Source organism: Zalophus californianus, chromosome 11 (assembly GCF_009762305.2).
Source record: "Zalophus californianus isolate mZalCal1 chromosome 11, mZalCal1.pri.v2, whole genome shotgun sequence".
Taxonomy (NCBI): domain Eukaryota; kingdom Metazoa; phylum Chordata; class Mammalia; order Carnivora; family Otariidae; genus Zalophus; species Zalophus californianus.
In genome coordinates this window covers 94,219,272-94,232,804 of record NC_045605.1, presented here as the reverse complement: position 1 = coordinate 94,232,804, position 13,533 = coordinate 94,219,272, and the positions used below count along the sequence as shown (strand labels likewise).

The window sequence follows — 13,533 nt, the reverse complement described above, 5'->3', positions numbered from 1 at the left end:
AAAGCACAAGTGGGAGAGGCAGAGGGTGAGCCAATCTCAAGCAGACTACTGAGCAGGGAGCCTGACACGAGGCTCAATCTCAGGATCCTGAGATCACTACCTGAGCCGCAATCAAGGACACTTAACCAACTGAGCCACTCAGGCGTCCCTGTTGCAGCCAATTTTATGAGAACATTCAAATCACACAATCACCATGTCCTCACTGAAAGCAAGTTAATAACCATTTTCAACAATAACAACAAACGAACAACTTCTTATAAAAGCGCTACCAGTCTACATGTTCTGATTTGTGTCACCAGGAAACATACAAATAACAAAATGAATAAAGTAGACAATTTACAACTTTACAAGAAAAGAAAACGAATTGCTGGATCAGGACTCAAGAGTCACGGATATTTCTCATTTGTATATTTATGATATTCTTGTAAATATATACAGAAAAATGTCGCTGTGCAGGTAGAGCTATTTTATATTTAACTCAGAAGTGACTCTCATTCCAGCAGCCAATACTTATCAAACACAGAATAATAGCCCAACAAAGATGTCCATGTCCTAATCCCAGAACCTGGGACTAGTTAGGATACATGGCAAAAGTTAATTAAAGTAGCTGATGAATTAAGGTTGCTATTCAGATTACTTTAATTAAGACAGAGAGTATAACCTGATTATCCAGGTGGGCCCAATTTAATCACAAGGGTCCTTAAAAGTGAAATAGGTAGGTGAAAGAGAGAGACGTCATTAAGAAAGGTCAGAGCCAGGGAATGTGGGTGGCTTCTGGAAACTAGAAAAGGTAAGGAAATGGACTCTCCCCCAAAACCTCCAGAAAGATATGCAGCTTACTGTCCCCTTGATTTTAGCCCAGTGAAACATGGGTTGGACTTCTAACTTATAGAACTATAAGATGTTAATTTTGTGTTGTTTTAAGCCACTAACTTTGTGGTAATTTTTACCAGCAGCAAATAGAAAACTAATGCAAGTACCCACTAAGTTCAAGGCATGATGCCAGGCTCAATGGTGATAAAAAAGCACGTGTGAGCTTGAAAGTTCTTAGATGGATACTATGGACTGAACTGTGTGTCTCCCCAAAATTATATGTTGAAGATGTAACCTCCAATGTGACAGTAATTGGAGACTGGGCCTTTGAAAGGTAATTAGTTTAGATGAGGTCATAGGTTTATATGACAGGATTGGTGCCCTTATAAGAGGAGACATCAAAAGTTTGCCTTCTCTTTCTCTCTGCCATGTGAGGACACAGCCAGAATGCAGCTCGTCTGCAAGTCAGAAAGGGAACTCTCACCAGAACCTGATCACTCTGACACTCTGACCTTGGATTTCCAGACTCCAAAACTGTGAGAAAATACACTTCTGTTGCTTAAGTCACTCAGTTTATGGGATGTTGTTGACAGTCAAATTAAGATTTGTTAAGCAAATATTGGAAAAGGGACACTAAAATGAGTGCCAGAAGTTGAACCTTAATTTTATCATTACTCAGGTGATGGCAAACTCAACAGTCAGGAAATTATTTTGCTATTTCATGCTAGAAATCACTGCTATAAGACACGATTGAATAAAGTTCAATTTGATTACTCATCAAACAGTATTAACATGGGGGAGGGTCAGCTTGACTAATTTCTTTTACTGCAATCCCAACAAGTGTGAACTAAGCATTAACGACAAAGGTTTAATTTTTCTATGAAGAAAACCAAACCAAACTGAAGGCTCCTTTTCATACTTTCACTGATGGGCACAACACTGTTCGCTAGGGCAATGGATGGGATAAGGGGTCTTTCACTAGGATCGGATTATATAAACAAAGATGACATATCCCAAACACTGTCGGGCATTTTCAAACACTCCTGATGTAGTCCTTTAAAAGGAGGATTTGGCAATATCTAAGAAAATTAAATATGCATTCTTCAAACCAGGAAATTCCATTTCAAAGAATTCATCTTACAAATATACTCACAGAAGCATGCAAAGATCTATGAATGAGCATGTTCACTCACTGCAATATTGTTTGATAGTAAAAGCCTGGAAACAATCTAAATGGCTATCATTAGGGAACTGGTTAAATAAGTTATAGAATAGCCATTCAACCAAATACTATGCATTTTTAAGAGTAAAGAGAGTAGCTTTTCATTTCTGACAGATATCTACCTCTTATTAAGTGAATTAAAAACTAGTCATGAGATAAAATGTTTCCAGTTGTGGTTTTTAAAAAATCTATATGAGGCAATTGCATGGGAACTTTTTGGAAGAATACACAAATAATTCTGTGATTACTTCCAGGAAGGACTGTGAGTGGTTATGAAACTTCCACTTTTCATTTTATGTCATACTAAGTAGCTTGAAAAAAACGTTTTGAACTATGATCGTGTATTTTAGTTTTAAATTCAATTATAAAATTAAAAAATATATTGGTGTATTATAGATAAAACTACAGAACTATTTTTCTTTATACTGGTAGTAATGCTTAGCAGTACAGAGAACAGAGCCTAGGATGGGATCTGAGCTGGAGTTCACACACTGCCACTTCCTACCTTCATGGCCTTGTGCAAGGAGTTTAACCATACTCAGCCTAAGTTTCTGTATTTAACAGAGAGATCAATACACACATCTTACTGGGTCTACAGGAAAATAAAATGAGATATGAATATGAAAACACTTGGTAAAGAGTTCAGTCAAATAGACATTAAATTTTATTACTATAGAAATAAGTCAGAGAGAGACATGTATCATATGACCTCACTGATAAGAGGAATTCTTAATCTCAGGAAACAAACTGAGGGTTGCTGGAGTGGTGGGGGTGTGGGAGGGATGGGGTGGCTGGGTGATAGATATTGGGGAGGGTATGTGCTATGGTGAGCACTGTGAATTGTGCAAGACTGTTGAATCACAGATCTGTACTTCTGAAACAAATAATGCAATATATGTTAAAAAAAAAAAAAGAAGAAGATAGCAGGAGGGGAAGGATGAAGGGGAGTAAGTCGGAGGGGGAGACGAACCATAATAGACAATGGACTCTGAAAAACAAACTGAGGGTTCTAGAGCGGAGGGGGGTGGGGGGATGGGTTAGCCTGGTGATGGATATTAAAGAGGGCACATTCTGCGTGGAGCACTGGGTGTTATGCACAAACAATGAATCATGGAACACTACATCAAAAACTAATGATGTAATGTATACATTACAATAAAATGTATTTTTAAATACATATAAATGTATAAAATTTATACATATTTTATACATATGTATTATGTATAAAATAATTTTTATTATTTTTATATAATAAAAATAAAATTTTTAAGAAGCAAATAAAAAATTTTTTAAAATAAAAAAACTTTTAAAAAGCAAAAAAAAATTGTATTACTATAAAAGTTACCTGTTCTCTTCCCCGAAGCGGCCTGAAGTGGCCTCTGAAAATGGTTCCCTATTCGTTTGACCCAGAAAACCCTAAAAAATCATGCAAATCAGGAGGTTCAACTCTTCATGTTCACTTTAAGAACACACATGAAACTGCCCAGGCTATCAAGGGTATGCATATTCGAAAAGCCACCAAGTATCTAAAAGATGTCACTTTGCAGAAGCAGTGCGTGCCATTCTGTCGATACAATGGTGGAGGTGGTAGGTATGCCCAGGCCAAACAGTGGGGCTGCACAAGGGTCAGTGGCTCAAGAAAAGTGAATTTTTTACTGCACATGCTTTTTAAAAAAAATTTTATTTATTTATTTGACAGAGAGAGGCAGAGAGCACAAGAAGGGGGGGCAGCAGGCAGAGGGAGAGGGAAAATCGGGCTCCCTGCGGGGCTCAATCCCAGGACCCTGGGATCATGACCTGAGCTGAAGGCAGACGCTTAACCGACTAAGCCACCCAGGTGCCCCATTACTGCACATGCTTAAAAATGCAGAGTCATGCTGAACTTAAGGGTTTAGATGTAGATTCTCTGGTCATGGAGCAAATCCAGGTGAACAAAGCCCCCAAGATGTGGCATAGAATTTACAGGGCTCATTGTCGGATTAACCCACACATGAGCTCTCCCTGCCACACTGAGATCCTCACTGCAAAAGAGCAAAGTGTTCCTAAGCCAGAAGAGGAGGTGGCACAGAAGAAAAAGATATCCCAGAAGAAACGGAAGAAACAAAAACTTATGGCCTGGGAGTAAATTCTGCATAGAATAAATGCAAATAAAAATAAAAACAGAAAAAAAAAGTTGACTTTATCCCAAATTAGAGTCGCTTCCATGTATGACTGTATAAAATGCAAACTCTGTGAAGGCAGGGACCATATCTCCCTCACAGCTGTATCCCACCTACCTAACACAGAAAGCATTCCAAGATGTGTGTAATGAGCTAGCTAAGTCTGCCAAATATAATGGCACACAAAAAGCTCTCAGCAAATACTTGCTCAAACAAAAATGTTCCTGACTCCATTTGACCACTTTTGGCATGTATCATTCCCTTGAGTTTTACTAAGGATTAACTACCCATCTCAAATCTCCACCTAGCAATTAGACTCAAGGTAGAAAGGGCTGTTGGGGTGTGGTTGGGTGTGGGTGTGTGGGTGGGTGGTGTGTGTGGTCTCTCTTGCCGGTCACCTGATTTCAATTTAAATAAGTGCCTCACTGATAAGTAAATACTGAAATAAGATGTTAGTAACAAATACATAAATGAGTTCTTTTCAAAAGTTAGACACATGAAGTAGTTAAATAAATATGGAAAGCACAATCTGATCTGTCCAGTGTGAATTTCTGGTAGTAGGTCCTGAAAACAAATATGTACTTTAGCTTATATAAAATTGTCATGATGGTATAGATTTTTAATAAATGCTTCTTTTGTACATGTTTATAATAAAGAAATGTCTTAATGTTAAATGACTTACCTAAATTTATACAGTATTCAATAATTTAAATAATGCCACAATCTCAAAGTTCTTTGAGCATATCATCAAAGGTATGTTGAAGAGGTAATATATCTAAATAGCCAATCGGAATTTAGGTTATCTGAAGCACCATTTTACAACTCTGGTTTAGAGATACTACATTCTTAAAGAAGTCTTAGTCTAGACCTTTTATTTTTAACAGGGAGAATGAATGAATTGGCTTGCCCCCTTTAAAGTAAATACACTGTGGGGCACCTGGGTGGCTCAGTCCGTTAAGCAGCCAACTCTTGATTTCGGCTCAGGTCATGATCTCATGGGTCATGGGATCAAGCCCTAGGTTGGGCTCCATGCTCAGCAGGGAGTCTGCTAGGGATTCTCTCTCTCCCTCTGCCCCAGCCCCTGCTCATACACACACACACACATGCACGCACATGGGCACATGCTCTCTCTCTCTCTCAAATAAATATATCTTTAAAAAAAAATAAAGTAAATGCACTGTGCTTTCTCCAGACTACCAAAACGATGGTGGCCCATCACTGTGCTGATATGCAAAAGCTATTACAAGTGTGAATAACTGGGGCACCTGGGTGGCTCAGTCAGTTAAATGTCTGCCTTTGGCTCAGGTCATGATCCCAGGACCCTGGGATCGAGCCCCGCACTGGGCTCTCCGCTCAGCAGGGAGCCTGCTTCTCCTTGTGCGCATCTCTAATAAATAAATAAATCTTTTAAAAAAGTGTGAATAACTGCTTGCACACATACATGCAGGTACTCTCCCTTTCTCTTAAGTATTCAATATTTCCTGAGCGTTTATGATGTTTCAGCCACTGTTTCAGGCATGGGGGTTTCCTCAGTGACCATACAGAGTTCTATGAAAAAGTTAATATTTTCATTGAAAGACTGGCAATAAAATATATATTACAACAGAAAATAGGTGCTATGAAGAAAAATAAAGCGGAGTAAGAAGACAGTGATGGAAGGAGATGCTGTTTTAGATAGTGTGGTCAAAAGACAGGTGACATGTGAATAGAGACTTGAAAAGAGAGGTGATGAGCCATAAGGATGTCTGCAGAAGTTTTTCAAGCAACAGAGGGAGCAGGAACAAACTAACTTTGTGCTCTAAAGACCACCCCAAAGGCCAGTATGATGGCTAAAGCACAGCACACAAGAAGGAAAGTGGTATTTGGGGCACAGAGATGGTCAGGGGCCAGGTTCCAGATCTTGCAAGGGCCTTACAGGCCATGGTAAAACTCCCAAGTTTTATTCTTAAAAGTATGATGGGAAACCAATGAATGTCTCCTGATGCTCTTTCCTTTTCTTCCTCTACATCTGTTAAAGGAATCATAGGACCAGACTTTGGATCTGGGGAGAAAAGACTCTGTGATGCAAAAGTGGGAGCAAGGAGGCTGGTTAGCAGGCTACTGTGCTTAGGTCTAAGAGGAAGATGAAGAGAGTCTAGACTAGGGATGGAAGAAGTATGGGTGGAAAGACATGGCTTGATGCAGGAGACATTTTGGAAGTAAAGTTGACAGGTTATTGATTAGGTATGAGACATAAGAGTTGAGGAAGATTTTGGACCTGAGCAATTTGGTAACAGGTGTGGTGGGATGGGAAATAAAGAGTTCAGTTTAGGACATGATGTATTTGCGGTGTCTATCAGACAGCTAAGTGGAGATGTTGTGTGGGCAACTGTCTGGAGTTCAGGGAGAGACTGCAGATATGATTTGGGAGAATCCTCAGAATATATATCATATTTTATGCCATGAGACTGCATAAGATCATCTGATGAGCACATCAGTATTTAAGATTCACAAAGAAAAGAGGAATTCAGCAGAAGAGAATGAAATGTCATGGTCAGGGATTCAGAAGAAAGCCAGGAGTGTATGTCCTGGAAGCCATGGAAGGAAACAGTTCAATATGGTCTGAGAACAAGTGCTGGCTGGGGAGGTCAGAGGTTAAGAGAGATAACTGAGAGCAGAGCACAAATCTGGCAATAAGGCAGGCCCCGGGATATCGTGACAAGAGTCCCAGGGATGAAGGACTGACTGGAGTGGCTTTAAGAGAGATCTATACAAAGAGAGCCCATGAGCACAAACAACTCTCTTGAGGTGCCTGGCTGAAAGAGCCACCCAACAGAGGAATTCCCCTTGCTTTTGCCACCATGGAGTCTAACTGAGATGCAGGTAGGGCTCACACCCTGCTCCCTACATTCTGGAGTGCAAAGCTGTCCTAATTTTTGACCCGACCTACTGGCAAGCCCTCTTATTTCTCACTGTCAGAGTGCCTTCTGTTCACTTCCACCAATGCTGCTTCTAAACTGCAACAACTGCTGAACCCCACAGCTGATCCTAATCCCCCCTCAACAATGCAGCTGCCATTTCTCATCCATCTCGCTTCTGCCCTTTCTGATGATAGTTTTGTTTTTTTTTTTCCTTGTCTCTTGTCACCTCTCCATACGTTTCAATGCCTGAGCAATAAAGCTGACCTTTTAGATATATCATCAGTGACAAAGGATTACTTCCTTTGCATACACGATCTGACCACAGAAGACAGTCCAAGAGTGATCTCTGAAAGTACGGCTCTTCTCACGTGCATACAGCACCTTTTATGAAGGCCCAATGGCTGACTCACTGAGGAGTTACTTGGAGCTTTAAAGATCTTCCAGGAGTCTGAGGCTTCCGGTAGGCTAGCCTCCAGGATGACTATTACATTAGTGAGTACTGTAATGCTTCAATCACACAGTAGTAAATTCCTGAAGGGCAGGAACCGGTTCTCACACTGCTTTATGTCATCCATTTAACAGACAACTATTGTAGCCTAAGGGATTAAGCATGAAAGATGCAGGAGGTGCAGAGAAGACGGATATGGCTTCTCCCTTCATGGAGCATGTAGTAGTCTAGTAGGGCATTTCCACAGGTAAATTGACACAATATGGCATGGTAAATGTCCTTAAGGGAATACAGGATACTATGAAAGCACACAGAAAGAACAGCTTATTCAAACTTGGGCATTAGAAGCTTCTCTAAGAGTGATGTTTAAGTTGTGAAGAGTATTGAGTTAGCCAGATTGGGAAATTTCAGGCGAAGAACATGTGGAAGGGCCCAGAGGCAAGTGAGAACAGAGCATATATCTGGGGATACTGACAAGTGTTAAATATAGCTAAGATGTATATGTATGTATTTTGAGGCGCGGGTGAGGCACTCAAGAATGAGCAAAGATAACACTAGAGACAAGGAAGGGCCAGATCACAAGACATGTTAAAGGAGGACCATATCCTGGGATATGCACCAAACTAACTGTTCAAGGTAGTCTTCCTTGGGGAGTGAGAATGGAGAGAGGTGGGAGGACTTCACTTTCTTACTTTAAATACTCCCATAACATCAAGCATTTATTTTTACAATGCCACACATTACGTCTGTAATTCAAATTTGTAATTAAACAAAACGAAGAAGGTTTTAAAAGATTAGTTTAGGGGCACCTGGGTGGCTCAGTCATTAAGCGTCTGCCTTCGGCTCAGGTCATGATCCCAGGGTCCTGGGATAGAGCCCCGCATCGGGCTCCCTGCTCCGCGGGAAGCCTGCTTCTCCCTCTCCCACTCCCCCTGCTTGTGTTCCCTCTCTCACTGTGTCTCTCTCTCTCTGTCAAATAAATAAATAAAATCTTTAAAAAAAATAAAATAAAAGATTAGTTTAATTGCACTGATGAGAATGGACTGGAAACAGGACAAGACTAGGGCAGGGAGAACTATTAGGAAGCCGTGGCAAGAATCAGGTGGCCTGAATTAGAGCCACAGTAGTGGCTATGGCAAGAGATGTAATTAGAAATGGATAAAGAAGATGTGGTGTATATATACAATGGAATATTATGCAGGCATCAAAAGGAATGAGATCTTGCCATTTGCAATGACTGGATGGAACTGGAGAGTGTTATGCTGAGCGAAATAAGTCAATCAGAGAAAGACATGTATCATATGACCTCACTGATATGAGGAATTCTTAATCTCAGGAAACAAACTGAGGGTTGTTGGAGTGGTGGGGGGTGGGAGGGATGGGGTGGCTGGGTGATAGACAGTGGGGAGGGTATGTGCTATGGTGAGTGCTGTGAATTGTGTAAGACTGTTGAATCACAGACCTGTACCTCTGAAACAATACATTATATGTTAAAAAAGAAAAAGAAGAAGATAGCAGGAGGGGAAGAATGAAGGGGCCGAAATTGGAGGCGGGGATGAACCATGAGAGACAATGGCCTCTGAAAAACAAACTGAGGGTTCTAGAGGGGAGGGGGGTGGGGGGATGGGTTAGCCCGGTGATGGGTATTAAGGAGGGCACGTTCTGCGTGGAGCACTGGGTGTTATATGTAAATAATGAATCATGGAACACTACGTCAAACACTAATGATGTAATGTATGGTGATTAACATAACATAATAAAAAAATAAATAAAATAAATAAAAATAAAAAAGAAAGCAAAATGGAAAGATCTTGGTAAGGAATAAAGGAGACAACTAGATTTCTGACTTGGGCAAATGGGTGGATGGTGAACGGTGGGATCTTTCATTCAATTTGGGAAAATGGCGTGACACAGGTGTGGGTAGGGTAAAAATGAGATCTGGTCGTATTAAGCTTGAAGTACTTAGAGGACATTCACATGGAATTAAAAGTTTAGAGAGATCCTGAATTTATAACCCTGGAGAAAAAAATAGGAGTTATAGAAAGAAAGGTGACTATTCCCTGCATATATATACTAATTTAAGTCCTGAGAAAAGATGAGATTGCCCAGGTATATGTAAAGAGTAAAAACAGAAGGCTGGAACAGAAGTTGGAGGTAGAGCAATATATAAAACTGAATTTCTCAGAATGATCTGTGACCCATCTGTATCATAATCTCCTGAGGGGTTTGATAAAAATGGAGAATTCTTGGCTCTACCACCAACCTACTGAATCAGACACTTTAGTGGCCTGGGAATTTGTATTTTAAGCAAGCACCCCAGATTATTTTTGTGCAAAGTGAAGTTTGAGAACTGCTGATCTAAAAGATGAGTGGAGGAAGAAGGGCCAGGGAAAAGAAAAAAAGAAAAAAAGGTTAAGAAGGACCTGTACTCTGCTCACCCTCAAGGAAAAATGAGAATTTCATGTCACAGTTGCCATTGGAAAAGTGCATATTCATCAAAGCACAGTGGGCTGGTGAAAAATAAGCAGACAATAAATATTTGTTCAATAAGTAACTGGGAAAAGTAAAGTTATAATTTACTTCTGTATATTTATAAGCTCCTATTAACTACTGTAAGTATAAACAAAGTTAACACCTGGGTGATTTATAAGAAAAAAAGGTAATAGTGGGAAGTCTAAAAAAATGGATTGAATGAGAATCGCTTTGATGCCAACGTCTAGGACAAACTGCAAAGGTTTAGCAAGTTAGTGAATAAGCCACCATGACCTCTCAGGTCCAAGTAAATCCCTCAAGTGTATAAACATAGAAACAACACTTTATGACAAAAAGATGGGCTCGAAAAGTACTGAAAGAAAGCTGTCAGCTTCATAGTATCATCTGGATGCCCTCTCCCAGATGAAGCAATTACTTAGTATCAGACCCAAATTAAACCACTCCTTCACTTATAAACTATTAAAGACCAAGAGATTAAGATTTAGCCTGTCTGTCCAACTAAATCCGACAGCTCTTGCCCAAATCACAGTTGCTGAAATAACTGCCTGTCAAACACTTCTTATGCCAAGGTTGCTAGGCTTCAGAGCATCTGTTTTACTAGAAACCTCATTTGTTCTAAGCGGTTAAAAGGATCTGTACTCTATAACACATTAGCTTGAGAGAAGGCAAAATGATTAAATAACCCCAAATTAATTCACACCTAATTCACACCCACTCCCAACTTAAAAGTCACCACAAAATATTCTGCAGAGGTAAAGCAAACTGGCCAAGAGAAGACTTTTTACTTCATTATTCCCATTTTTCCTTTTCCTTTTCTTTCTATTCTTTCATTTGTAGGTACTATGAAGCGGGCGGGAGTACTTCAATCTTACTGAGTACAAGCTGCTCACCTGCATGCTACTACAGATTTTTACTTAACTGCTATCACTAAATGCCACTCATTAGTTGTGTGACTTTGGACGACTTTCTCTCCTATGAGTTGTACTACATATCTTTTAAGAATTGTTTCCAAATCTAAAGTTCTATGGATCTTAGAGAAGAGGGAAACAGTAGCCAAGAAAAGAAGTATTATAATGTTATGACAGAGTTGGTAATGATTATACTCTTTATTTACTTCAAGTTTTAGACCTCCACTTATAAAGAGACTATCAAGAGGCAATGAACCCAGGGCTAGAAGTACCACTTTTGAATTCAGTAAGTCTAAGACAAACTGGTAACATTTCAGGAATTCATCTGTTACCTGGTAATTTAGAACATGGAATGTTGTTTTTTCCACAGAAATGATGTGATACATTAATGGTTAGGATCTTAGGCTAATTCACAAAAGTTCATTTAACCTTCCATTCAAGTGACTCTCCAGACGGTTTTGGTAAAAATAGAAAATAAATGTTGCCATACTAGTAATGAAGAAAAAAATAGAAAAAAAGGAAACAAAAAACCCACAAAATTTATCTTAAAGCCTATTCTTCACAATGAAGTCAACCAAATGATCCACTGACCTGATTACACATAGATCCTCCTAGTAATCCAGATAATAGCTCACTACTTAAGTCCATGGACCCCAAGGATCCTTGCTTTATTTAGGGTACAGGGGTCACTAGGTGATCAGAGGTATGTCAAAGCCCAAAGCTGGGAGAAAAACCTATAGTTGAGGAGAAGCGGAGCACCTTTTCTTAGCTGTCCCTTGACTGCAGTGGGACAGGAACTTAGAGACTAGAGCATTCTCTTCACATCCCAGCTCCATGATTCCCTGGACAATGCTCCGGGGAGTTCAGTGGCAGCTCAGTGAACATGGAACCTAAAAACATATAAGACATGCTTCCCAGCTCAGGCAGGGATTGTGGAAAGGAACAATTCCCTGAGCTGCCACGCCAAGTGCTCACTACTTGCTACTGCCAGAAGCAACCACAGCTCTGACAGTGAGGAGGCTGCCTGGAGGAATGGCTGCTTCCGGCTCTAACTGAAGCCCCATTTCAAGCCCCTTACAGATCTAGGGCTTCCAACACATTTGCATGTTCACAAGTCAGCAGTCCCTGACTTGTGGGTACTTTCCTTTATCATTTGCTAAGGCTTGAAATAGAAAAATCAAACAAATGTTCTCTTCTTCTGGGAAGAACTGCTTAATGTACTTAAAACTTTAACTATAGTGATGTTAACTATCCCTGTGTAAATCTGTATTTTGGGCAATTCAGATTTTTAATTCATAAGTACTTCTCCAGTTCAAAATGGAAAACAATTACCTCTTATATCTAATTTGGACAGGTTTAAATATCAGGCAAAGAGTTTCAAAAGGTATTTGCCACTCTAATATTCTAAGATTGCCATTTCAGTTTGCCCTTAGCCCTCTCCCTGATATTAGACCACTTTAAAATTAAAGCACCCTTCTGTTCTCATTCAGTTATTATAACGAAAAACAAGTAGCAAGGCATTTGGTACATCAGTTAAGATATCATTTATATATATATATTTTAAAGATTTTATTTATTTGAGAAAGAGAGAAAGAGAGAGAGCACGAGAGGGAAGAGGGTCAGAGGGAGAAGGAGACTCCCCGTCGAGCAGGGAGCCCGATGCGGGACTCAATCCCGGGACTCCAGGATCATGACCTGAGCCGAAGGCAGTTGTTTAACCGACTGCACCATATATATCATTTATATATATAATATACCATTTATATATATATATGTCCTATATATATGTACAACTTTTAATTGTTTCTGAACATATGAATAGATTTGTAGTATACCCAAATCCATATACTAAAGGATCTTTCAATTCTTTAATAACCATAAACAAATGTGATAATTAATTACAATCAAAACTGAGGTTTGGATTCTGCCTGCATTCAAATTACTGCCAGGAAGGGCAGCATGGATAATGCATACACAACTATCAGAGTGGCACTCAGAAGCTGATCATGTATTCAACTCTCTTACTTTATTTATAAGTGTTGCTTTTCCCTCAGATTAAATCCAACTTTCCTTCCCTGGCCTCTTCTTGTTTTAATTTAAATTTATTCGAGGGAGAGAGTGCACGCATGGGGAGGTTAGGGGGTGGGCAGAGGGAGAGGGAACAAGTGACTTCATGCTGAGCTCAGAGATCATGGCCTGAGCCAAAAACAAGAGTGGGTCGCTTAACCAACTAAGCCACCCAGGCACCCCCTTAGTCTCTTCTTGTTATGCTGTAGACACCAACTTTATTTCTTCTGATATAAAATTTTGTGGTTCTCTGAACTTAACATTGTAAATGCTATGTAGCAAAGTATTGGAAAATTCACTGAAAAAGATAATTTTTAAAAGCTTGTAGTAAAGAAATCTTGCTTTCCTAACTTTAAACCTAACTACTAACTGCAGGGGTACTTGGCAGATTTCCGAAAGATTCTTCAGATTTCTCCCTTTCTGAGGCAAGTTAACAGTAACCCCTACCTTCCCCCCCCCCACTAAAACATAAGTATCGAATGTGCAAAAAGAAAGAATTTGGTTTTGGTTTTGTTTTTTTACA

The 13,533-nt window shown here is 39.7% G+C and overlaps 1 protein-coding gene across 9 annotated transcripts in view; it reads right to left on the bottom strand.

Annotated features, from left to right (window-relative positions):
* Positions 1-13,533, bottom strand: part of TTC17 (tetratricopeptide repeat domain 17) — a 122,093-nt gene that overhangs the window by 106,756 nt on the left and 1,804 nt on the right. The gene's annotated exons all lie outside the window — the stretch shown is intronic.